Here is a 26,732-nt window from a genome sequence, read left to right on the forward strand (position 1 = left end):
TGGGGGAAGGGGAGGGGTGTAGCACTACTAATCAGAGAGGGTATCACAGCTACAGAAGCTTCCATTGTCGAGGAAGATCTGCCTACTGAGTCAGTATGGGTGGAAATTTGGAACAGCAAGGGAGTAGTCAACTCGTTAGGGGTTTTACTACAGGCTCCCCAATAGCAGCAGGAGATTGAAGAAAGCATAGGTCAACAGATTTTGGAAAAGTGTGGATGCAGTAGGGTTGTTGTAATGGGTGACTAACTTTCCTAATATTGATTGGAACCTCCTTTGAGCAGAAGATTTGAATGGAGCTGTTTTTGTAAGGTGTGTTCAGGAGGGTTTCCTAACGCAGTACGTTGACAGGCCGACGAGGGGAGAGGCCATTCTAGACTTGGTGCTCGGAAACAAGCCAGGGCAGGTATCAGATCTTGTGGTGGGAGAGCATTTTGGTGATAGTGACCATAACTGCCTCACATTCTACATAGCTATGGAGAAGGAGGGGATTAGGCAAAATGGGAGGATATGTAATTGGGGAAGAGGAAACTGACACGATTAGACATGAGTTAGGAAGCATGGACTGGGAGCAATTGTTCCATGGTAAGGGAACTATAGACATGAGGAGACTGTTTAAGGAACAGTTGTTGCGAGTGATGAATAAATATGTCCCTCTGAGACAGGCAAGGGGTAAGATAAAGGAACCTTGGATGACGAGAACAGTGGAGCTTCTTGTGAAAAGGAAGAAGGCAGCTTACATAAGGTGGAGGAAGCTAGGGTCAAGTTCAGCTCGAGAGGATTACACACAACAAGGAAGGAGCTCAAAAATGGTCTGAGGAGAGCCAGGAGGGGGCACGAGAAAGGCTTGGCAGGATGAATTAGGGAAAACACAAAGGCACTTCCTAATTGAGGACCTAATTGAGGTATTCAAGATAAGAGGCATAGATAGAGTTGATAGCCAGAGACCATTTCCCAGGGCAGAAATGGCTAGCACGAGGGGTCATAGTTTTAAGCTGGTTGGAGGAAAGTATAGAGGGGATGTCAGAGACGGGTTCTTTACACAGTTGAGAGAGCATGGAATGTGTTGCCAGCAGTTGTGGAAGCAAGGTCATTGGGGTCATTTAAGAGACTGCTGGACATGCATATGGTCACAGAAATTTGAGGGTGCACACATGAGGATCAATGGTCGGCACAACATTGTGGGCTGAAGGGCCTGTTCTGTGCTGTACTGTTCTATGTTCTATGTAACTGGGACTGAGGCAGGCTTTCTAACTAGTCTCAGCCTCCCAGGTTTTCAATACTGTCAGCAGGCCCAGCACGGGCCCAGATGTGAAGGTTCTTCACTCTAAACCACTTGAGTGATGAAATTTCTCCTCTTTGCAGTCAGATGATTAACTGATCATTGCTGATATTGTACTCCACTGTTTGAGTTTTCCCAAACAAGGAACTCAACTTTTCAATGTCAACCCATCAAACCCCTTCAAGAATCTGAGATAGTTAGGTATTGTGCTAGATGAACACAGCAGGCCAACCAGCAGAGGAGCAGGAAGGCTGATGTTTCAGGCCTAGACCCTTCAGAAATGGGGGAGGGGAAGGAGGTTCTGAAGTTAGTAGGGAGAGGAGGAGGCAGCAGATAGAAGATAGGTGGAGAGGAGACAGACAGGTCAAAGAGTCAGGGATGGAGCCAGTAAAGGTGAGTGTAGATGTGGAGTTAGGGAGGAGAGACAGGTCAAGCAGGCAGTATGAGGTTAAATAGTACGTAGGAGATGGTGGTGGGTCCGGAGGTGGGAGGAGGGGATAGGTAGGAGGAAGGACAGGTTAGGGAGGCAAGGACGAGCTGGGCTGGTTTTGGGATGCAGTGGGGCGAGGGGGGGGGAGGAGAGATTTTGAAGCTTGTAAAGTCAACATTGATACCATTGGGCTGCAGGGTTCCCAAGTGGAATAGGAGTGGCTGTTCCTGCCACCTTCAGGTGGCATTGTTGTGGCACTGCAGGAGGCCCAGGATGGACATGTCATCTGAGGATTGGGGGGGGGGGGGGTTAGTTGAAATGGTTTGCATGCTGCTTGGCCCACTGTGTTCACCCAGCTTCACACTGAAATACTTTACCTGCAAGTTTTAGGTAGGAAAAAAACAAAGCAAACTTATAAATATTACTGCTGGACATGCATCAGCTAATTAATCTGAGAAATCTCTTCAGAGAACAGGTTGGCATTGTCACATTTAAAGGTGATGTATATGGACTTCAGTAAGGCATTTGATAAGGTTCCCCATGGTAGGCTCATTCAGAAGGTCAGGAGGAATGGGATACAGGGGAACTTAGCTGCTTGGATACAGAATTGGCTGGCCAACAGAAGACAGCGAGTGGTAGTAGAAGGAAAATATTCTGCCTGGAAGTCAGTGGTGAGTGGGGTTCAACAGGGCTCTGTCCTTGGGCCTCTACTGTTTGTAATTTTTATTAATGACTTGGATGAGGGGATTGAAGGATGGGTCAGTAAGTTTGCAGACGACAAAGGTCGGAGGTGTCGTTGACAGTATAGAGGGCTGTTGTAGGCTGCAGCAGGACATTGACAGGATGCAGAGATGGGAGTTCAACCTGGATAAATGCGAGGTGATGCATTTTGGAAGGTCGAATTTAAAAGCTGAGTACAGGATTAAGGATAGGATTCTTGGCAGTGTGGAGGAACAGAGGGATCTTGGTGTGCAGATACATAGATCCCTTAAAATGGCCACCCAAGTGGACAGGGTTGTTAAGAAAGCATATGGTGTTTTGGCTTTCATTAACAGGGGGATTGAGTTTAAGAGTAGTGAGATCTTGTTGCAGCTCTATAAAGCTTTGGTTAGACCGCACTTGGAATACTGTGTCCAGTTCTGGTCGCTGTATTATAGGAAAGATGTGGATGCTTTGGAGAGGGTTCAGAGGAGGTTTACCAGGATGCTGCCTGGACTGGAGGGCTTATCTTATGAAGAGAGGTTGACTGAGCTTGGTCTCTTTTCATTGGAGAAAAGGAGGAGAGAGGGGACCTAACTGAGGTATACAAGATAATGAGAGGCATAGATAGAGTTGATAGCCAGAGACTATTTCCCAGGGCAGAAATGGCTAGCACGAGGGGTCATAGTTTTAAGCTGGTTGGTGGAAAGTATAGAGGGGATGTCAGAGGCAGGTTCTTTACACAGTTGAGAGCATGGAATGCGTTGCCAGCAGCAGTTGTGGAAGCAAGGTCATTGGGGTCATTTGAGACACTGCTGGACATGCATATGGTCACAGAAATTTGAGGGTGCATACATGAGGATCAATGGTTGGCACAACATTGTGGGCTGAAGGGCCTGTTCTGTGCTGTACTGTTCTATGTTCTATGATGAGTGGTTTGAGATTGTTGTAATTGAGATTGTACAAGAACACTAAGTGAATATTTAGTGTTGGACACCAGTGCTTTGTTGCAACATTGTGAACTTCACAGACAAATGGTGACCCAAAAATTTAAAGTAAGGTTGAGACTATATAATAGCATGAAATTCATTCCAAAAATGGACAAGTGAAGCTGAGAGCCCAATGCATGGAAGATTGAACATCTATCTGGAAGTCCAGATCTTAAATGATATCTATTCATCTCAGATAAAGCATGTTTAAAGCTTAAACTAATAAATTCTAAACATGCCAAAAGACATTTATAGCCACTAAGCCATTGACTGAAGATTACAAAAATGTTTTTACCTGCCTTAGGGAATACCGTCTCAAAATAGACACGAATAAGAGAGCATCACAGCATCTGCTGAGGAGAGTTCCAACTTCCCAGAGGCTGCTTTGAGAGACAACATAGAAAAGCTGGCAAAGCAGGGAGTGACAACAATGAATTGTACTAGCAGAACTGTGGTATGAAAAAATACTGGATAACAGATATCAATAGATCCAAAAGACCTCCTTACAGCCTTGAAGACATCTCACTGTTCCATCCAAAATCTTGAAAAGGAGGAAAAGGATTGGGAGAACTTCAGTGACAGGAACTGACGGACAATTGTGTCAGCAAATGAAACTCTTGAATGGTATGTTGCCTCCCTGGCATCGGGGTTGGGGATGTCTCAGAGCAGCTGCAGGGTATTCTAGGGCGCGGGGGTGGGAGGGTGGGAGGGAAAGAGGGTGAAAAGCTAGCAGTTGTGGTACATGTTAGCATCAACAGCATGGGTAAAGAAAATGAATGAGATCCTGCAATAGGATTTACAGTGTTAGATTGTAGATTAAAAGAGGAAGACGACTAAGGTTGTAATATCCAGATTATTTTCAATGCCATGTACTACTGAGTATAGGAATAGGAAGATAGGTCAGATGAATGTGTGGCTAAAGAGATGGTGTAGGAGGGAGGACTTTAGATTTTGGAACCAATAAAAACTGGACAAGTTGTACCTGAAGCAGAATGGGTCCCATACCTTTACTGAGAGGTTTACTCATTCTGTTGGGGAGGCTTTAAACTAACTTTGCAAGAGGATTGGGCACGGACTAGATGTGAAGTTAGAAACAATAGAATCAATTCCTACACAGTGTGGAAACAGACCCTTTGGCCCAACAAGTCCACATCAACCCTTGGAGTGTCCCACCCAGACCCCCCCCCCCCCCCCCCATAACCCACATACTGCTGAACACTGGGCAATTTAGCATAGTCAATCCACTTAACCTGCACATCTTTGGACTGTGGGAAGAAACCCATGCAGACAGGGAGAACGTGCAAACTTCACACAGACAGTCACCCAAGGCTGGAACTGAACCCGGGTCCCCAGTTCTGAGAGGCTGCAGTGCTAACCACTGAGCCACCTTGCTGCCCCGAAGGTCCAAACAAACATAGGACGAATTCCAGGGCAGTCTAGTGAGTAAAATGATAAGGCATTTGGGAGGTCTAGAAAGCTAAATGATATCTATTTTAATGCAAGGAGCTTGACTGGTAAGGCAGATGAACTTAAAACGTTGATCATCACGTGGGATCATGAATTTGCTGCAATCATTGAAGCATGGTGAAAGGAGACTAGCAGCTGTGTTGGAGATGTAGAATGAGAGAGAGGTGGGGCATTCCTTTATTGGTAAGTGGAACCATCACTGGAGTAGTGAGGGTGGATGCCCTAGAAGGCTCTTCAAATGAGGCCATTTGGGGAAATCTTAGAAATAAGAAAGCTCTGATAGATATAGGGGAATAGATATGTTGGCAAATTAGAGAAAAGTGTGACTGGAATAGGGTTATAGTTGTAGGAGATTTCAATTTTGCTAACAATAACTGGGATTGCCTTAGTGTGAAAGAATTAGAATGGAATTTTTAAAATACATCCAGAAAAATTTGTGCCAACATATAGATAACCCTGATAGAGGTGGGGCAATGCTAGAGCTAATTCTGGAGAAGGAAACCAGTCAAATGGTTGAAGCTTCAGTAGGGTGAGCAATGTGGGGGTATCTGCAATATTCAAAGTTATTTTGGAAAGGAATAGAATAGTACAGAAGCTAAATGTCTAAATTGGAGTGAAGGCCAGTTTTAATGTCATTAGACAGGATCTGGCAGATATAGACATGAAACAATTACTTTCAGGTAAGTCTACATTTGGAAAGTGGGTGTCTTTTAATAGAGTTATAGGAAGGGTTCAGGGCCAGTGTTTCTCTAAAAGTGATGGACAAAGGCAGCAAGTCCAGGAAATGCTGGATGTCAAGGAAAATTGAGTGTTTGATAAAGAAAAGGAAACAGATTAGATTAAAATTCCCTACAGTGTGGAAACAGGCCCTTCGGCCCAACAAGTCCACACTGCCCCTTGGGCCATCCCACCCAGACCCACCCCACTATAACCTGCACACCCCTGAACACTATGGACAATTTAGCATGGCCATTCCACCTAGCCTGCACATCTTTGGACAGTGGGAGGAAAGCAGCGGAGCACCCAGCAGAAACCCACGCAGACATGGGGAGAATGTGCAAACTCCACACAGTTGCCAGAGGCTGGAATCGAACCATGGCACTGAGGCTACAGGTACGGAGGTACAGAGCATTGAAAACAAAGGAGGCCCTTCAAAAGTACAGGGAGTGTTGGGGGTTGCTTAAAAAAGAAATTGGGAGGGCAAAGAGGGACCATGAAATGTCTTTGGCAGAGGGGATTAAGGACAGTCCCCAGGGCATTTTATAAGTATGCTAAAATTAAGAGGATTACCAGGGAAAGAGTGGTGTGGAATCAGTAAAGACCAAACAGAGCATTTATTTGTGGAAGTGGGTGTAGTCTTAAATGAATATTTCTCATCTGTGTTCACAAAGGGGCTCAAAAACAGAAATTGCTGGAAGAGTTCAGGCAGGTCTGGCAGCATGCGGGGAGAGAAATCAGCAATTCCTCAGAACTGTAGAAACCAAATGTTACAACAGTGCAATGATTTCTTCAATTTGTGAACCATCCAGCAAAGTTCATGCCAATTTGTCATTCGCATCAGTTACTGCAATAGCACCCATCACTACAGCAACACCTCCCAGAGGAAGAATATCACTCTAGGAATGATTAGAAACCAGATAATGGAAATGCCATCATAGAACTTCACATTTTACAGATAGTGTATACGATGCATGTGTAGAAACAAACAATGGAATTTATTGCCATTAACACACAGCTATGTTAATGAATTAGAATGTTCTTTGCAACTAGGGGGAAATCTTCTCCACCCCTAAATGGTAGGAGCAATGACAGGACACTTGAAAATAAGGAAGAATGAGAGTGTGAGGTGATGCATAGAACATAAAACATTACAGCATAGGCCCTTCAGCCCTCAATGTTGTGCCAACCTGTCATACAATCTGAAGCCCATCTAATCTACACTATTCCATGTATGTCCATATGCATTTTGGGAATGAAAGAAGAAATTATGTTGTAAATACCTGGACCTTTAAAAGTATTCATATACAGAGGGATATTGGGGTCCAAGTCTACAGCTCACTCAATGTGACAGCACAAGTGGACAAGATGGTAAAAGGCTAATGGCATGCTTGCCTTCATTGGTTGGAGTATTGAGTAGAGGTTGGCAATTCATGTTGCAACAGTATGAGTCTTTGGTCAAGCCACATTTTGGTTACTGCACCATAGGAAGGATATGGACATTTTGGAAAGGGTGCAATGGAAGTTTGCCTGGATGTCACCTGCAATGGTGTATATTAACCATGCAGAGAGGTTGGACAAACTTGGATTGTTTTTGTTAGAGGGTGACCTAAGTATAAAAAACAATGACAGGCATGGATAAGGTGGATAGCTCGTGAAATGTCAAATACTAGAGGCCATAGGTTTAGATGAGGGGGAAGTTTAGAGGTGTGAGGAAGGTTTTCTTTAAAAAACACAGGAGGTAGCAAGTGCCTAGAACATGCTGCCAAGGATTGGTGATAGAAGCAGATTGGATAGCAAGATTTAAAACACAATTAGTCAGGCACATGAACTGGCAGGGAATGGAGTGCAATGGGAATAGAGGGAGATCTAGCCATTTGGAAACAAAACTGGCAATGGTAAGAGACAGAGGGTGGTGGTGGAGGGTTGCTTTTCAGACTGGAAAGCTGTGACCAAGACTGGGTCCACTGATTTTCGCCATTTATATAAATGATTTGAGTGTGAACATAGGTGATGATGGTTAGTACATTTGCAGGTGGCACAATAGACAGTGAAGACGACAACCTCAGTTCATGGACCCTGATCAGACAGGCTAATGGACTGAGGATTGGCAGACTGTTTAATTTAGATAAGTGTGAGCTGCTTTAATTTTGGAAAGGTTATGAGAGCAGGACTTATCATTAAGTGTATAAGGTCCTTGGGAGTGTTGTTGAACAAGGAGAACTTGGAGTGCAGGTTCATTGTCCTAGGAAGTGAAGTCACAGCAAGACAGGATATTGAAGAAAGCTTTTGATATGTTTGCCTTTATTGGTCAGTTGCATATGGGAGTTGAGGCTGTGCAGGACATTGTTAGGCCACTTTTGGAATACTGCATTCAATTCTGATCTCCCAGAAATAGGAAGGATGTTGTGAAACTTGAAAAGGGTTCAGAAAGATTTACAAGGATGTTGCTAACGTTGGTGTTTGAGCTACAGGGAGAGATTGAATAAGCTGGGGAAGGGCCTCTGGATGCAAAAGGTTTATTCTATGTTCTAAAAACAGAGTTAAGAACAGTACAGACCCTCAGCCTATGATGTCCGATTGTGTTTTTGGGATCCTTAAGGGGAGGGGGCACAGCCTCAAGTCCTGGTCCACATTGGCACCAAAGACAGATAGGAAGAGAGATGGGGATTTAAGGCAGAAATTCAGGGAGCTAGGATGGAAGCTGAGAGCGAAGACGAACAGAGTTGTCGTCTCTGGTTTGTTGCCTGTGCCATGTGCTAGTGAGGCAAAGAATAGGGAGAGGAGTTGAACACGTGGCTACAGGGATGGTGCAGGAGGGTGGGTTTTGGATTCTTGGATAATTGGAGCTCTATCTAGGGTAGGTGGGACCTCTACAAAGTTCTGTATAAAGTTCTGAAAGGGGAGGGCGAACAGCCAGAAATCGTGTTACATATTGGCACAAATGATATAGCCAGAAATAGGTTTGAGGATATAAAAAGTGATTTCAGGGAGTTAGGATGGAAGCTGCAGAGCAGGACGAACAGAGTAGTGTTCTCTGGTTTACTACCGGTGCCACGAGATAGCGAGGTGAGGAACAGGGAGCGGGCACAGCTGAACACGTGGCTACGCAGCTGGTGTAGGAGGGAGGGCTTCAGATATGTTGATAATTGGGATGCCTTCTGGGGAAGGTGGGACCTGTACAAGAAGGACGGGTTGCATCTGAACTGGAAGGGGACCAATGTCCTGGGTGGAAGGTTTGCTCGAGTAGTTCGAGAGGGTTTAAACTAGTATGGCAGGGGGGTGGGAACCTGAGCTGTATACCAGAGGTGAGCGTTGATGCAGGTGAGGCAGTAGCAAGAGGTAGACCAGCTAGTGGGAAGGATTTTCCTGGGAAGGAACCAAGGGATCGGTTAAAGTGTGTTTGCTTTAATGCAAGGAGTATCAGGAATAAAAGTGATGAACTTAGAGCATGGATCAGTACCTGGTGCTATGATGTTGTGGCCATAACAGACATGGGTTTCTCATGGGCAGGAATGGTTGCTGGATGTTCCAGGGTTTAGAACATTTAAAAAGAATAGGGAGGGGGGAAAAGAGGGGGTGTAGCACTACTAATCAGAGAGGGTATCACAGCTACAAAAGCTTCCTTTGTTGAGGAAGATCTGCCTACTGAGTCAGTATGGGTGGAAATTAGGAACAGCAAGGGAGTAGTCACCTCGTTAGGGGTTTACTACAGGCCCCCCAATAGCAGCAGGGAGATTGAAGAAAGCATAGGTCGACAGATTTTGGAAAAGTGTGGACGCAGTAGGGTTGTTGTAATGGGTGACTTTAACTTTCCTAATATTGATTGGAACCTCCTTCGAGCAGAAGATTTGAATGGAGCTGTTTTTGTAAGGTGTGTTCAGGAGGGTTTCCTAACGCAGTACGTTGACAGGCCGACGAGGGGAGAGGCCATTCTAGACTTGGTGCTCGGAAACGAGCCGGGGCAGGTATCAGATCTTGTGGTGGGGGAGCATTTTGGTGATAGTGACCATAACTGCCTCACATTTTACATAGCTATGGAGAAGGAGAGGATTAGGCAGAATGGGAGGATATTTAATTGGGGAAGAGGAAACTATGATGCGATTAGACATGAGTTAGGAAGCATGGACTGGGAGCAGTTGTTCCATGGTAAGGGAACTATAGACATGTGGAGATGGTTTAAGGAACAGTTGTTGGGAGTGATGAGTAAATATGTCCCTCTGAGACAGGCAAGAAGGGGTAAGATTAAGGAACCTTGGATGACGAGAGCGGTGGAGCTTCTAGTGAAAAGGAAGAAGGTAGCTTACATAAGGTGGAGGAAGCTAGGGTCAAGTTCAGCTAGAGAGGATTACATGCAGGCAAGGAAGGAGCTCAAAAATGGTCTGAGGAGAGCCAGGAGGGGGCACGAGAAAGGCTTGGCAGAAGGTATCCGGGAAAACACAAAGGCATTTTACACTTACGTGAGGAATAAGACAATGGTCAAAGAAAGAGTAGGGCCGATCAGGGATAGCATAGGGAACTTGTGTGTGGAGTCTGAGGAGGTAGGGGAAGCCCTAAATGAGTTTTTTGCTTCTGTCTTTACGAAAGAAACCAACTTTGTAGTGAATGAAACCTTTGAAGAGCAGGTGTGCATGCTGGAATGGATAGAGATAGAGGAAGCTGATGTGCTGAAAATTTTGTCAAACATTAAGATTGACAAGTCGCCAGGCCCGGATCAGATTTGTCCTCGGCTGCTTTGGGAAGCGAGAAATGCAATTGCTTCGCCACTTGCGAAGATCTTTGCATCCTCGCTCTCCACTGGAGTCGTACCTGAGGACTGGAGAGAGGCAAATGTAATTCCTCTCTTCAAGAAAGGAAATAGGGAAATCCCCGGCAATTATAGACCGGTAAGTCTCACGTCTGTCGTCTGCAAGGTGTTAGAAAAGATTCTGAGGGATAAGATTTATGACCATCTGGAAGAGCATGGCTTGATCAAATACAGTCAACACGGCTTTGTGAGGGGTAGGTCATGCCTTACAAACCTTATCGAGTTTTTTGAGGATGTGACTAGAAAGGTTGATGAGGGTCGAGCTGTGGATGTGGTGTATATGGACTTCAGTAAGGCATTTGATAAGGTTCCCCATGGGAGGCTCATTCAGAAGGTCAGGAGGAATGGGATACAGGGGAACTTAGCTGCTTGGATACAGAATTGGCTGGCCAACAGAAGACAGCGAGTGGTAGTAGAAGGAAAATATTCTGCCTGGAAGTCAGTGGTGAGTGGGGTTCCACAGGGCTCTGTCCTTGGGCCTCTACTGTTTGTAATTTTTATTAATGACTTGGACGAGGGAATTGAAGGATGGGTCAGCAAGTTTGCAGACGACACAAAGGTCGGAGGTGTCGTTGACAGTGTAGAGGGCTGTTGTAGGCTGCAGCGGGACATTGACAGGATGCAGAGATGGGCTGAGAGGTGGCAGATGGAGTTCAACCTGGATAAATGCGAGGTGATGCATTTTGGAAGGTCGAATTTGAAAGCTGAGTACAGGATTAAGGATAGGATTCTTGGCAGCGTGGAGGAACAGAGGGATCTTGGTGTGCAGATACATAGATCCCTTAAAATGGCCACCCAAGTGGACAGGGTTGTTAAGAAAGCATATGGTGTTTTGGCTTTCATTAACAGGGGGATTGAGTTTAAGAGTCGTGAGATCTTGTTGCAGCTCTATAAAACTTTGGTTAGACCGCACTTGGAATACTGCGTCAAGTTCTGGGCGCCCTATTATAGGAAAGATGTGGATGCTTTGGAGAGGGTTCAGAGGAGGTTTACCAGGATGCTGCCTGGACTGGAGGGCTTATCTTATGAAGAGAGGTTGACTGAGCTCGGTCTCTTTTCATTGGAGAAAAGGAGGAGGAGAGGGGACCTAATTGAGGTATACAAGATAATGAGAGGCATAGATAGAGTTGATAGCCAGAGACTATTTCCCAGGGCAGAAATGGCTAGCACGAGGGGTCATAGTTTTAAGCTGGTTGGTGGAAAGTACAGAGGGGATGTCAGAGGCAGGTTCTTTACGCAGAGAGTTGTGAGAGCATGGAATGCGTTGCCAGCAGCAGTTGTGGAAGCAAGGTCATTGGGGTTATTTAAGAGACTGCTGGACATGCATATGGTCACAGAAATTTGAGGGTGCATACATGAGGATCAATGGTCGGCACAACATTGTGGGCTGAAGGGCATGTTCTATGTTCTATGTTCTATGTTCTATGTTCTATGTTCTATGTTCTATGTTCTATGTTCTATGTTCTATGTTCTATGTTCTATGTTCTATGTTCTATGTTCTATGTTCTATGTTCTATGTTCTATGTTCTATGTTCTATGTTCTATGTTCTATGTTCTATGTTCTATGTTCTATGTTCTATGTTCTATGTTCTATGTTCTATGTTCTATGTTCTATGTTCTATGTTCTATGTTCTATGTTCTATGTTCTATGTTCTATGTTCTATGTTCTATGTTCTATGTTCTATGTTCTATGTTCTATGTTCTATGTTCTATGTTCTATGTTCTTCACCTGAACCAGAGGGGTACTGATATCCTGGGAGTTGGGGGGGTGGGGGGGGGGGGGGGAGAAGAAAGAAGAGAGAAATTTGCTAAGGCTATTCAGGTGGGTTTAAACTAATTCAGCAGGGGGATGGGCACCAAAATTGTATTAAAAAGGTTGAGTGTAGGGTGGTCCAAAATAAAGTTTCAGGGAAGCATGATGGCACTGGTAAGCAAGAAGTTGGTTTGAAGTGTCAACTTCAATGCCAGGAGCATCTGGAATAAGGTGGGTGAACTTGCAGCATGGGTTGGTACCTGGGAATTCGATGTTGTGGCCATTTTGGAGACATGGCTAGAGCAGGGACAGGAATGGTTGTTGCAGGTTCCAGGATTTATATGTTTCAGTAAGAACAGAAGATAGTAAAAGGGGTGGAGGTGTGGCATTGTTGGTCAAGGACAGTATTACAGTTGCAGATGGATGTTTGGGGACTCATCAACTGAGGTAGTATGGGCTGAGGTTAGAAACAGGAAAGGAGGTCACCTTGTTGGGAGTTTTCTATAGGCCTCCAAATAGTTTCAGAGATGTAGAGGAGAGGATAGCAAAGATGATTCTCAATAGGAGTGAGAGAGACAGGGTAGTTGTCATGGGGGACTTCAACTTTCCAAATATTGACTGGGAACACTATAGTTCAAGTACTATAGATTGGTCAGTTTTTGTCCAGTGTGTGCAGGAGGGCTTCTTGACAGTATGTAGATAGGCCAACAAGGGGCAAAGCCACACTAGATTTGGTACTGGGTCATGAGCCTGGCCAGGTGTCAGATTTGGAAGTACTTGTGAGCACTTTGGTGCTAGTGATCACAATTCTGTTATGTTTACTTTAGTGATGGAAAGGGATAGGTGTATACCACTGGGCAAGAGTTATAGCTGGGGAAAGGCAATTAGTGAGATTAGGCAAGATTTAGGGAGCATAGGATGGGGAAGGAAACTGCAGGGGATGGGCACATTAGAAGCGTGGAGCTTATTCAAGGAAAAGCTCCTGTGTCCCCTAGATAAGTATGTACCTGTCAGGCAGGGAGGAATCTGTAGAGTGCAGGAGCCATGTTTACGAAGGAGGTTGAACCTCTGGTCAAGAGGAAGAAGAATGCTTATGTTAGGATGAGATGTGAAGGCTCAGTTAGGGCACTTGAGGGCTACAAGGTAGCCAGGAAAGGCCTAAAGAGAGCACTCAGAAGAGCCAGGAGGGGACATGAGAAGTTGTTGGCGGATAGGATCAGGGTAAACCCCAAGGCTTTCTATAGGTATTTAAGGAATAAAAGAATGAAGAAAGATAGATTTGGGCCAATCAAGGATAGTAGTGGTAAGTTGTGTGGAGTCAGATGAGATGGGGGAGTGCTAAATGAATATTTTTCAACAGTATTCACTCTAGAAAATGACAATGTTGTAAAGGAGAATACTGAGATACAGGCTACTAGACTAGATGGGATTGAGGTTCACAAGGAAGAGGTATTAGAAATCCTACAGTGTCAAGATAGATAGGTCCCCTGGGCCAGATGGGATTTATCCTCAGATCCTCTGGGAAGCTAGGGAGGAGATTGCCGAGCCTTTGGCTCAGATTTTTAACTTGTCATTTTCTACAGGAATAGTGCCAGATGACTGGATGATAGCAAATGTGGTTCCCCTGTTCAAGAAGGGGAGTAGACACAACCCTGGTAATTATAGACCAGTGAGCCTTACCTTAGTTGTTGGTAAAGTGTTGGAAAAGGTTATAAGGGATAGGATTTATAATCATCCAGAAGAGAATAAATTGATTAGGGATAGTCAGCACAGTTTTGTGAAAGGAAGGTCATTCCTCACGAACCTTATTGAGTTCTTTGAGAAGGTGACCAAACAGGTAGATGAGTGTAAACCGGTTGATGTGGATATGGATTTCAGCAAGGCGTTCGATAAGGTTCCCCACAATAGGCTATTGTACAAAGTGGAGGAATGGCATTGTGGGAGACATAACAGTTTGGATCGAAAATTGGCTTGCTGAAAGAAGACAGTGTGGTAGTTGATGGGAAATGTTCATTCTGGAGACCAGTTACTAGTGGTGTACTGCAAGGGTCGGTGTTAGGTCCACTGCTGTTTCTTATTTTTAAGAGTGACCTGGATGAGGGCATAGAAGGATGGCTTAGTAAATTTGCAGATGACACTAAGGTCTGTGGAGTTGTGGATAGTGACGAAGGATGCTGTAGGTTGCAGAGGGACAGATAAGCTGCAGAGCTGGGCTGAGAGGTGGCAAATGGAGTTTGATGCAGACAAGAGAGGTGATGCACTTTGGTAGGAGTAACCAGAAGGCAAAGTATAGGGCTAATGGTAAGATCCTTGGTAGTGTAGATGAGCAGAGAGATCTTGGTGTCCGTGTACACAGATCCTTGAACATTGCCACCCAGGTTGACATGGCTGTTAAGGCATACAGAGTTTTAGCTTTTATTAAGAGGGATCGAGTTCCAGAACCAAGAGGTTATGGTGAAGCTGTACAAAACTCTGGTGCGGCTGCACTTGGAGTATTGTGTACAGTTCTGTACATAAGGAGGATGTGGAAGCTTTGGAAAGGGTGCAGAGGAGATTTACTAGGATGTTGCCTGGTATGGAGGGAAGGTCTTCGAGGAAAGGCTGAGGGACTGGAGGCTGTTTTCATTAGAGAGAAGGTTGCGAGGTGACTTAATTGAAACAAAATAATCAGAGGGTTAGATAGGGGGAGCCTTTTTCCTAGGATGGTGACGGCAAGCACGAGCGGGCATAGCTTGAAATTGAGGGGTGAAAGATATAGGACAGATGTCAGAGGTAGTTTCTTTACTCCGAGTAGTAAGGGAATGGAATGCCTTACCTGCAACGGTAGTAGATTTGCCAACTTTGGGTACATTTAAGTAGTCATTGGATAAGCATATGGACGTACATGGAATAGTGTAGGTTAGACGGGCTTGAGATTGGTCTGACAGGTTGGCACAACATCAAGGGCTGAAGGGCCTGTACTGTGCTGTAATGTTCTATGTTTTTAGCAGACAACCAGGATCAGTGGGTGGCGAAGACAACCTCTATTGTACATTCACAGTAGCATGATGCAAGGTGGAATATAATTCCAAAATCATAGCTCAAAAGCAGCCATTTTATACAGAATTCAAGCATACATTAACATTCCAACACTTGTGTTAAGCAGTGGATATTGTGCAAAATCTGTTTTGCAGGAAATCAGATGGTTTAAACATGTGTAAATGTTACCGTTATTCTTGAGTATTAATGGTTATCTTAATGAGATTAGACTGTCTGGTTTGTCCTTGCATAACTCAAAAGGTTAGTCTTGTTATTTTCAAAATTAGAATTGTGAATTTAGAAAAAGGCTGTGTTTTTTTTAAATAAAAGTCTGAGTTCCTAACAGTTTTGATTGTCTGTGGCTTTTACTTACTATCGCTTGCTTAGTCAGTTTCATGGTTACGTCCATCTGTGGGTTCTACTTATCATTCATTCGTTAACATGGTCACATGTTGTAGTAGAGCTGTCAGTTTTCATTCAAGGTCGCGTGGATCTGGACAAAACGCCGTTAGTTTTATTAGTAGGTCAAAGGTTGCTTACGTACAATGTATAGCGTTTCTTAGTTTTATTGAGGGGGTAAAATTTTTTATACCTGTTGAATAAATCTTGGGACAACTACCTGGTTCCATAATATACAGGTAAAGTCTGCAGGGAAGTAACTTTAAAAAAGAGGGTTATCCAATTATCACCTTTGATACTTGGAGCTTTCTAGCTAGAGGGAGAAGATAAACGCCTTGGTAACAGCAGCTATTTAGTTGGATTTTAACATCAAACAACACTTTCTTGGTGTAGGGTGCAAGGAGATTCCATCCTGTATTGTCTGTGCAGTTTTATTAGCCGTCACGCCTGACTGCACCTACGAATGTAATATCGGTCTTGTTTACATAACGCGTTACGGATGAGTGCACTTGCAAGTGGGGTGTAACCGCAAATTGAAGTGGTTGTAACCTGATACGGTAGCGAGCTCCTGAATTAGTTTGGATGGGGTCTGGATAGTACATGGCAATCTGCAGTTAGTATTCTAACCATGAATTAATGGGTTAATCGGAATGATTTATGAAGTTATTAAAAGTTGTTAACACCTTTGAATTCTGATATATCAGAACATAAAATATATCAGGTGGCCCAGGGAGTGGGGCACAGGCACCTGGGGGAAGTATGGGATCCTAGAACTGGGGTGAAATTCCTTCCACACAGGGGTATGTACAAAACAGGATTCCACTGCACAACTAAATATCCTCCAAATGATGCATAATGCTGGGTCTGAACAGTGCCAATTTAATGCATTGGATGGGAATGGTCACAAACCAGGTTAGATTAAATTCCCTACAGAATGGAACCAGGCCCTTTGGCCCAAGTCCACACCACCCCTTGAAGCATCCCACATCCCCCTCCCCCTATAATCCACACACCCCTGAACACTACAGGCAATTTAGCATGGCTGATCCAACTATCCTGCACATCTTTGGACTGTGGGAGGAAACCAGAGCACCTGGAGGAAACTCCAGACAGTTGCTCGAGATTAGAATTGAACCCAGGTCCCTGGTGCTGTGAGGTTTCAGTGCTAACCACCGAGCCACTGTGCTGCCTGTGTGCCAATTCCTGTGGCAGTATGTAACCTAGGCCTCTGGCACCCAGCACAGCCTTGAATCAGAGGTCACCCTCAATGCCACAGCCCTCCTTTTCTCAAGCCACTTGAACATGAGGTTGTGGGGTGCAGATACCTGAGCAATGGCTTTGACAATAGCTTGTATTCCTTAGTGGTTAGGCTCAGTGTAAGTCAGCCATGTCTCAGGGGTTGATCAGGAAAAGAAAGGTGGCATCTTTAGGACAACCTGCAAACCCTTATGGTCAATGAACAGGTACTGTGTCATAATTGTTGTGGTTAAATTTGAAATCACAAGCTTTCAGAGTGCCACTCCTTTGTAAAGGTGAATGACTTCACCTAGGAGGAGGCTCAAATGTTAAGTATCACTACATGGACTGAAGGCAGAAAGTCACCACCTGGGTGTGGACACATGCCAGTGACTGACCTCCCTCTGCCATAAGGAAATTTAGAAGGTGTGCTGTGACCCAATGCATCTTTTTGTCACAGAAGATGTAAACCAACATTCTGAATGTCAGCAACCAAACCAGGAGGAGAGACCAAAGGAAACAGCTGGTACCACAGGATGGAGGACCCAGCTGGTTTATGACCAGCATTCAATTCCTGTGAAGACAGCACTCAGTCTTGTCCAGCTGCTTAGGTGAGCTGAGATTTTGCCTCCTGCTCCTGCCAATTTGCCAGCCAGGATTCTGGGCACAGGTAGACCCAGAATAGAAGAGATCCAGCTGAATCCCTGTAACTCATCCAGGAGTGAGTGCACTTGCCACAGACAGACCTGGCAAAAGATGCCACCAAATATGCTGTCTGGCACTTGCACATCCTCCCCAGGTCAGCTGGGTCAGTTAACATAAGTGTTTAGACAACATGAGCCAGAAAAACCATGCATGTGCTCAGCCTACACAGCCAGCTCCAGCAACCACCTCCACAACAGACATGAGAAAGGCCCCACACCCAGGGAATATAGCTAGCCAGACAAGGGTCAGCCCTGATATACTCCTCTCCCAAAATGAAGGGGAGCCATCATGTACCCATTAACATTAAATCAGACACTCTGCAGTGGCATACATTTTGACTCCAGGTGATGAACTGCTTGCAGTGTCCTGAACTGATACTCATGACCAACCCTGTCAAATGCCTGTTTGAGACACAGAAAGGCACTCAGACCAGTTAGCTGACAAAAATGAACCAGATGGATGTTGTCATGAATCCACCAGCCCTGGACCAAGTATGACTGGTCAGGGTGGATTATGTCACCTAGCTGAGAAAACAGCACCCTAGTGAAAATTTTGTAATCCATGCTGAGGAGGGAGACCAGACAGCAGTTCTTGAACAAAGGTAGGTCCCCTTTCTTTGGCAGGCTGCTGTGTGCCAAGACAGGGGTAGCTCTCCACCTGAGGGACACTCCCCTGGATGTCCCAGAATTCCCTGAATGCTGCAATGATCAGCCAGTCCAACCCAGAGGTTGTGTCCCTCAAAAGCTAGGTAAGGGTGCCAGTGAGCTCCTCCAAAGTGATGGAGCATCAAGCCTCCCAGCATCCTCCAGGCTGACCCTCCCACAGAACTCTGCAAGCATCCTCACTGGATGGACCCATAGAGAACAGAGCCATGTAACAGGTGTTAATCTGGACCTGATGCCGTCCAGATCTGAGACAAGGGACCCCTCATGGGCCAGCAGCACAAGGAGCTACTGCAGTGCCATGTGTTCTCCACCCCCCCCCCCCCCACCCCAGCAAATAAGGCAGCCATGGTCCAGGTCCTTATGGAGCTAGACCTGTGAACTCAAGTGCCCCAGGATCTAACAAGCTGCAACTTTCAAAGCACAGCCTTGTGTCAACTCATCTTGTCTCCATTGAAGCAGGCAAGTGCATTATCGTTGGGGTGGGTTCAACTGCACCCTCAAGGAAAGGGGCCATGGTGGTGCTGGGTCTGGTTTATGTTGAGGAGGAGTTTGAAGGACTTGGTCAAATCCTTTGACCTGGTGAAACCTCCATCTTGACTCCATCTCTTTCACCTTTGAGAGCCTGGGGTTGGAGCGCTTGTACATTTCACAGCCCTACACCTCCTGCAGTCCAATAGCCTCCATACAGAAGATGTTGTGCATGGACCCTCATCTTGTGTGCATGGAGCTCCTTCTGTTCGGGTCTGGGTACTGGCACATTAACCTGCTATTGGAGGAGTGGTTCTGGGACAGCTGGAGAAGGAAACAGTGGAGCTTCCCCTCCTTGACACTATGGTGGGATATGGGCAAGATTCACTTCCAGGTCTTTTGTCAGGCATATATGTGAGGAGGTTGACAAAAGGCAGAAATCCAGGATCAAGGCATTTGAGGAGGTATTCAACTTGGATCCATGTCTCAGTCAGCCCAGTGAGACATGCTGAGCTGAAAGGCTGCCATGGGCCAAGGCAGGGCCAAGTGAATGCCAACTGAACTACCACAGGTTCCTGAGACTGTCATGTTGTGCTGCAAGGAAAGTCACATCAAGCCAGGAGATCACTACACAAGGTCAGGGGGCTACTGGGCTGAGCTGAGAGAAAGCCATTTCAGACCAAGAGGATGCCTTGATTCTGAATCCATGCTGAGACCAGGCATTCAGGAGATTGATAAGAAAGAAAAGGAAACAGATGGCATGAATGAGCTCTGGCTGACATGTTCGACTTTACAGACATTAGAAATTGTGTGGGTATGGAGTCACTTGTAGACCAGACCAGGTGAGGATGGCTAATTTCCTTCTGAAGGAGATTAGTGAAGGATGGGTTTTTCCAACAAAAGCCTTCAACAGATTCTTCCATAATTTTCACTGAATTCAAATTCCACCATCTGCTGTTGTGGGATCCAGACCCAGGTTCCCAGAACATTAGAGTGTTTCAGGTTAGTAGTCTAGCAATAATACACTCGCCCATTGCCTTCCCATAATCCCAGTCAATACTGAGTATAGGCTGACAGGACAGTAAAAGTGGAGGGTGTCAACCATTCTGTCAAGCAACATCTGGTCAGTACTGTCTAGTTCAGATTAGGGTTGTACTTGGCACATAGGTTGTAGATTATTGTCAGAGGTCAGTCATCTCAGATCCTGGAGTCTAAGAGTTCCTCTGGGAGATGCCCTCAGTCCATCCTCAGCTGCCTGAATGACAGTTCCTCCATCATAAGGTCAGCAAGTTTCACTGGTGATTGGTGCTCGACATTGTGGCATTCAGATACTGAATCAGTTCACATTCACGATACAAGATCTTGACAACACCTAGGCTTGGACTGAAAAGTAAAATGAGACAAATGCCAGGCAACAATAGACAGAATCTAATCATCCCTTGATATCCAATGGTATTGCCATCAAGAAATTACCCACTAGCAACATCCTTGGGGTTACCATTGACCAGAAACTCAACTGGACTCATTGCGTCCAGGCAATGATCATCACATTGGATCTGGGTGCTTTGGTTTTCTCCCACAGTCCAAAGATGTGCAGGCTAGGAGGATTGTCTGTGCTAAATTTCCCAAAGTGATCAAGGATGTGTAGAATAGGTGGGTTATAGCAGGGCAGATCTGGGTGGGATGCTTTGAGTTCAGTGTGACCTAATGGGCTGAAGGGCCTGTTTTCACACTATAGGGATTCCATGAATACTGAATACATAAACACATTGACTTTTAGCCAGAGGCTACAAATACTGTGGTGAGTAACTCACTTCCTGACTCCCTAGAGTCAGTGCACCACCTTCAAAGCACACAGTCAGGACTGATGAAATACTCCACTTGCTTGGTTGGGTGCAGGTCCACCACTGCAAGTCCTGGACTAAGCAGCCTGCTTGACTAGCACCACACCCACAAGCATCCACTTCCTCTGCTGATGACAGTCAGTAACAGCAGTGTACACTATCTACAAGATACTGCAAAAATTCAAAGATCCTCAGACAGCACCTTCCTAATCCATGACCACTTTCATCTGGAAGGAAAAGGTCAGCAGATACACAGGAGCATTACCACCTGCAAGTTTCTCTCCAAACCACTCACTATCCTCACTTTAGAAATACTACTGTTTTGGGTCTTCACTGTCCTAGATCAAAATCCATGACACTCCAGTCTTACCAGTGTAAAGGAGACCACATTGTGTACAGTGAATATCAGAACAGCAATTTGTTTACCATGTCCTCACTTGCCATCTTGCCGTTTAAAAAACATCGTCTGCTATTTCCATCATTCAGCAGGACAGTTGCCAAACACATCTTTCCCAATGTCAGCATTCCATAGGGACTATTCCCACCATAACTTGATTTGCTCCAACATACCTAACACTTCCTCACTCCTCCCAGCACCTTGCCACAAAATTGCAAGAGTGTAACATTGTTTTGTGTATTCATCTCTTCCCTCATCATCCAAGATCCTATTCACACTTGATATGAAGCAGCATTTTATTTTATTGCTTCCAATTCTGCCTACTGTATTCACTGCTCAGTGTGGTTTTAGAAACCCTTGAGTCTTTTGCATTGGACTCCTACACCATCTGTGCCCTTTGCCCCTCTGTCTTGAGCCAAAATTTTAAGAGTTGTGGTATTTGTGTAAACATGGTGAACTGTCACTAGAGTTCATTGGAGTGATTTAATAGTGTCATCACTATTTTAAGCAACAGTTCTCTAACCATACTGCCAGTAGAGTAAACACCACCTTAAAAGGTCCTACTGTTTAGGATTTTGGTTCCCTGCTCCCTTGGCAAATAACATAATCCTTTAATTCTAAAGTGTTATGCTGGACTGGAGATACCAAGTTTGTTCCCCTTGCCACAGATGTTGCTAAACTTGCAAAGTTTCTGCAGAACTTCTGGAGTTATTACTAGAGCTTGTGGCAATATTTAATCTCACATTCAACATTACAAAGCCAGTTATCTGATCACAATCAGAATGTTGCATGTAGGGGCTTGTTCTGCAGAGATCACTGCTGCGTTTCCAACATTCCAGAGTCTACTTGTTGGGATGTTCCTTGACTAAGATACTGAGATATTCACCAGCTGTTAAAGGTGCTGTACAAGTGCAAAAAAGTGAGCAGAAGTGCAAATCAGGAACTTGCATGGTTATTAGACTGATGCAGATTGAAAACAAACTAGGAGCAGAAGTAAGCTATTCAGCCTTGCAAACCTGATCTGTCATTCAACATTATCATGATTACTTCTCTATCATGATGCCACTTTATCCCCACACCCTTTGACAGTTAAAATCTAAAGCATTTATCTATTTCTTTTTGACTATAATGAAGTATTGGCTCCACAGTCCATGTTGGAGAATTTCATAGGTTCATGGAGTCATGTGAAAGAAATTTCTCACTTCAGCCCAAAGCAGTCTTTAGCCTGATTCTAGTCCCAGACTTCCACCCAGGACAGAGATTCTGCCTACATCTAGGGATAAGTCTTAGTGCAAAAGAGACCCTTTGGTCCAACCCAGCCAAGCTTCCTAAATTGGTCCTACATTTGACTCATCCCTGTAAACTTTCCCCGTGTACCTGTCCAAATATCTTAAGTGCATCTGCCACTTCCTCTGGCATCCTGTGTTTAAAAACAGGCCTTTCAGGTCCCCTTTGAATCTCATCTTAAAAAGTATGCCCCCTAGTTTTGAACTCCCATCTTTACTATTCACCTTATCTATGTCCCTCATGATTATTTTTAAGCCTCTAAAAAGGTCTAAGCCTCAACCTCTGATGTACCAGTGAAAAAAGGTCCTACCCTATTCAGCCTTTTCCAACTTAAACCCTCTAGTTCTGGTAACATCTTTACCAGTCTCTTCTGAACTCTGTCCAATCAAACCATACCCTTTACTATAGCAGGGTGAGCAGAATGGAACAAAGCATACCAAATGTAGCCTCACCAACTTCCCAGACAACTTCATGACATCCCAACCCCTTACTCAATGAGTGAGCAATGAAGGGAAGCATGCTAAGTGCCTTCTTAAGCACAATGTACTTGTGATGAGGGAAGGGCAGTTGATGTGGTGTACATGGACTTCAGTAAAGCCTTTGATAAGGTTCCACATGGTAGGCTATTGGAGAAATTACAGGCACAGGATTGAGGGAGATTTAGCAGTTTGGATTTGAAACTGGTTTTCTGTAAGAAGGCAATGAGTGGTGGTTGATGGAAAATATTCAGCCTGGAGTCCAGTTACTAGTGGTGTGCCTCAAGGATCTGGTCTGGGACCACTGCCATTTGTCATTTTTATAAATGCCTGTGTCCATGTCATAGGTGGATGGGTTAGTAAGTTTGCAGATGACACTAAAGTCAGTGGAGTGGTGGACAGTGTGGAAGTAGGTTGCAGGGAGACTTGGATAAACTGCAGAATTGGGCTGAAAGGAAGGCAAATGGAGTTTAATACAGATAAATGTGAGGCGATTCACTTTGGGAAGAATAATAATAGGAAGGCAGAATACTAGGTCAGTGGAAATATTTCTTGGTAGTGTGGATGTGCAGAGGGATCTTGGTGTCCATGTACATACATTCCTGAAAGTTGCCACCCAGGTTGATAATGCTGTTAAAGGCAGCTTACGGTGTGTTAGGTTTTATTGGTAGAGGGATCGAGTTCCAGAGCAGTGATGTCATGCTGCAACTATTGAAAACACTAGTGCAGCTTTGTTTGGAATATTGTGCACAGTTCTGGTCACCCTATTACAGGAAGGATGTGAAAGCATTGGAAAAGGTGCAGAGGAGATTTACTAGGATGTTGCCTGGTCTGGAGCACAGGCCCTATGAAGAAAGGCTGAGGGACTTGGGTCTGTTCTCATTGGAGAGAAGGAGGCTAAGAGGCAATTTAATAGAGACATACAAGAGGAGAGGATTAGACAGGGTGGACAGTGAGTCTTTTTCTGAGGATGATGACTTTAGCTTATACAAGGGGGCATAGCCACAAACTGAGGGGTGAGAGATTTAAGACAGATGTAAGCAGCAAGTTCTTTACTCAGTAGTAAGGGCATGAATTTGCTGCCTGCCAATGTAGTTAACTCAGCCACATTAGGGGCATTTAAAACAGTCCTTGGATGAGCATATGGATGATGGAATAGGGTTGGGGTGGGATTGTTAGATTAGGTTAACAGATCAGCACATCAAGGGCCAAAGGGCCTTCTGCATTCTGTAACTTCCAAAGGAACAATGTACCTGAACCCCTAAGTCCTGCTGTTCAGCAGGATACACAAGGCACTACAGTTAGCTGCCTAAATCTTGCCCTTGTTCATTTTACCAAAATGCAATACCTCATTTATCTAAGTTAAAGTCCATCTGCCACTCTTCAGCCATTGGCCCACTAGAGCAGTACGTATGTAGTCCAACTTGGGAAAGGGCCATACTGGACCTGGTGCTGGGAATGAACCCGACCAGGTGGTTGATATTACAGTAGGGGGACTACTTTGGAATAGCATCTACAATTCCATAAGTCTTACAATACTCATGGACGAGGATAGGAGTGGTCTTAAAGGAAGAGTACTAAACTGGGGGAAGGCCGACTATACCAAGATTTGGCAGGATCTGGAGAATCTGTTTGAAGGTAAATCCACATTAGGTACGTGGGAAGCTTTTAAGGAGAGGTTGATTAGCATGCAGGAGACATGTTCCTGTGAAACTGAGGAATAGAAATGGCAAGATTAGGGAGCCATGGATGACAGGTGAAATTGAAAGACTAGCCAAGAGAAGGAAGGAAGCATACATGAGGTCTAGGTGACTGAAGACAGACAAAGCTTTGCAAGAATATCAGGAATGTAGAGCAAATCTGAAATGAGGGATTAAGAGGGCTAAGAGAAGACATGAGATATTGCTGGCAAACATGGTTAAGGAAAACCCCAAAGCCTTTTATTCATATATAAAGAGCAAGAGGGTAACTAGAGAAACAATTGGCCCACTTAAGGACAAAGGAAAGTTATGCACTGAGTCAGAGAAAATGGGTGACATTCTTAATGAGTACTTTGCATCAGTATTCACCAAGGAGAGGGACATGACAGCTGTTGAGGTTAGGGATAGATGTTTGCTTACTCTAGGTCAAGTTGACATAAGGAAGGAGGAAGTGTTAGGTATCCTAAAAGGCATTAAGGTGGACAAGTCCCCAGGTCTGGATGGGATCTATCCCAGGTTACTGAGGGGAGAGAGAAGAAATAGCCAGGGCCCAACAGATATCTTTGCAGTGTCCTTAGACATGGGTGAGGTCCCAGAGGACTGGAGACTTGCTAATGTTGTCCCCTTGTTTAAAAAGGGCAGCAAGGATAATCTAGGTAATTATTGACCATGAGCCTGACAGTGGTAGGGAAGCTACTGGAGAAGATACTGAGGGATAGGATCTATTCCCATTTGGAAGAAAATGGGCTTATCAGTGATAGGCAACATGGTTTTGTACAGAGAAGGTCATGTCTTACCACATTAATATAATTATTTGAGGACATGACAAAGTTGATTGATGAGGGAAAGGCTGTAGATGCCATATACATGGATTTCAGTAAGGTGTTTGCTAAGGTTCCCCATGGCAGGCTGATGGAGAAAGTGAAGTCACATGGGGTTCAGGGTGTGCTAGCTAGATGGATATAAAACTGGCTGGGCAACAGGAGACAGTAATAGTAGAAGGGAGCTTCTCAAATTGGAGACCTGTAACCAGTAGTGTTCCACAGGGATCTGTGCTGGGACCACTGTTTGTTTGTGATATATGTAAATGATCTGGAGGAAGGAATAGGTGGTCTGATCAGCAAGTTTGCTGATGACATGAAGATTGGTGGAGTAGCTGATAGTGAAGGGGACTGTCAGAAATTACAGCAGAATATAGATAGACTGGAGAGTTGGGCAGATAAAGTTCAATCCAGGCAAATGCAAGGTGATGCATTTTGGAAGATCAAATTCAAGGATGAACTATGCAGTAAATGGAAAAGTCCTAGGGAAAATTGATGAACAGAGATGTGGGTGTTCAGGTCCATTGTTCCCTGAAGGTGACAATGCAGGTCAACAGGGTGGTCAAGGCAGCATATAGCATGCTTTCCTTCATCAGACAGGGTATTGAGTACAAGAGTTGGCAGGTCACTTTGCAGTTGTATAGGACTTTGGTTTGGCCACATTTGGAGTACTGTGTACAGTTCTGGTCACCATATTACCAAAAGGATGTAGATGCTTTGGAGGGTGCAGAGAAGGTTCACCAGGATGTTGCCTGGTATGGAGGGTGCTACCTATGAAGAGAGGTTGAATAGATTAGGATTATTTTCATTAGCAAGATGGAGATTGAGGGGGGACCTGATTGAGGTCTACAAAATCATGAGGGGTATAGACAGGGTGGATAGCAAAAAGCTTTCCCCCCCATCCCTAGAGTTGGGGACTCAATTACTAGGGGTCATGAGTTCAAAGAAAGAGGAAGAAAGTTTAGGGAGATGTGTGGAAAGTTCTTTACACAGGGTGGTGGGTGCCTGGAACACATTGCCAGCAGAGGTGGCAGATACAGACATGTTAGCATCTTTGAAGATATATTTGGACAGGTACATGGATGGGCAGGGAGCAAGTGGACAGACCATTAGAAAATAGATGACAGGTTAGACAGAGGATCTTGATCAGCACAGGCTTGGAGGGCAGAAGGGCCTGTTCCTGTGCTGTAGGTTTTTGTTTCTTTGTTAGATCAAGATTCCTTTGTAATCTTAGATTACCTTCTTCACTGTCCACTATACCACCAACTTCGTCATCTGCAAACTTACTAACCATCTCCTAAATTCTCATCCAAATCATTTTTATACAAGTGGCAAACAAAAAGTGGACTTAGCACCAATCCTGATGATCACAGGCCTTAGTCTGAAAAGCAACCCTGTGCCATCACCCTTTGTCAATTGAATACAAAATTGACTTGTCAATAGGAGACAATCTCTCCCTGAATCTAACTTTACTCACCAACAAGGTTCCATGTGACAAGTGTTTTATTAAAATTCATGTCACTCTGCTGGCATCTGTTTTTGGTCACATCCTCAAAAACCTAGAATTTGAGAAGT

The 26,732-nt window shown here is 44.7% G+C and overlaps 1 long non-coding RNA gene across 1 annotated transcript in view; it reads left to right on the top strand.

Moving 5' to 3' along the window:
- LOC125447450 (uncharacterized) overlaps positions 1-26,732 on the top strand; it is a 110,806-nt gene that overhangs the window by 66,634 nt on the left and 17,440 nt on the right. Inside the window, exon 2 of the long non-coding RNA XR_007246556.2 lies at positions 3,702-4,021. This is a non-coding gene — a long non-coding RNA (uncharacterized LOC125447450). The remainder of the gene's footprint in view (positions 1-3,701; positions 4,022-26,732) is intronic.

Source organism: Stegostoma tigrinum, chromosome 2, assembly GCF_030684315.1.
Source record: "Stegostoma tigrinum isolate sSteTig4 chromosome 2, sSteTig4.hap1, whole genome shotgun sequence".
Classification (NCBI taxonomy): domain Eukaryota; kingdom Metazoa; phylum Chordata; class Chondrichthyes; order Orectolobiformes; family Stegostomatidae; genus Stegostoma; species Stegostoma tigrinum.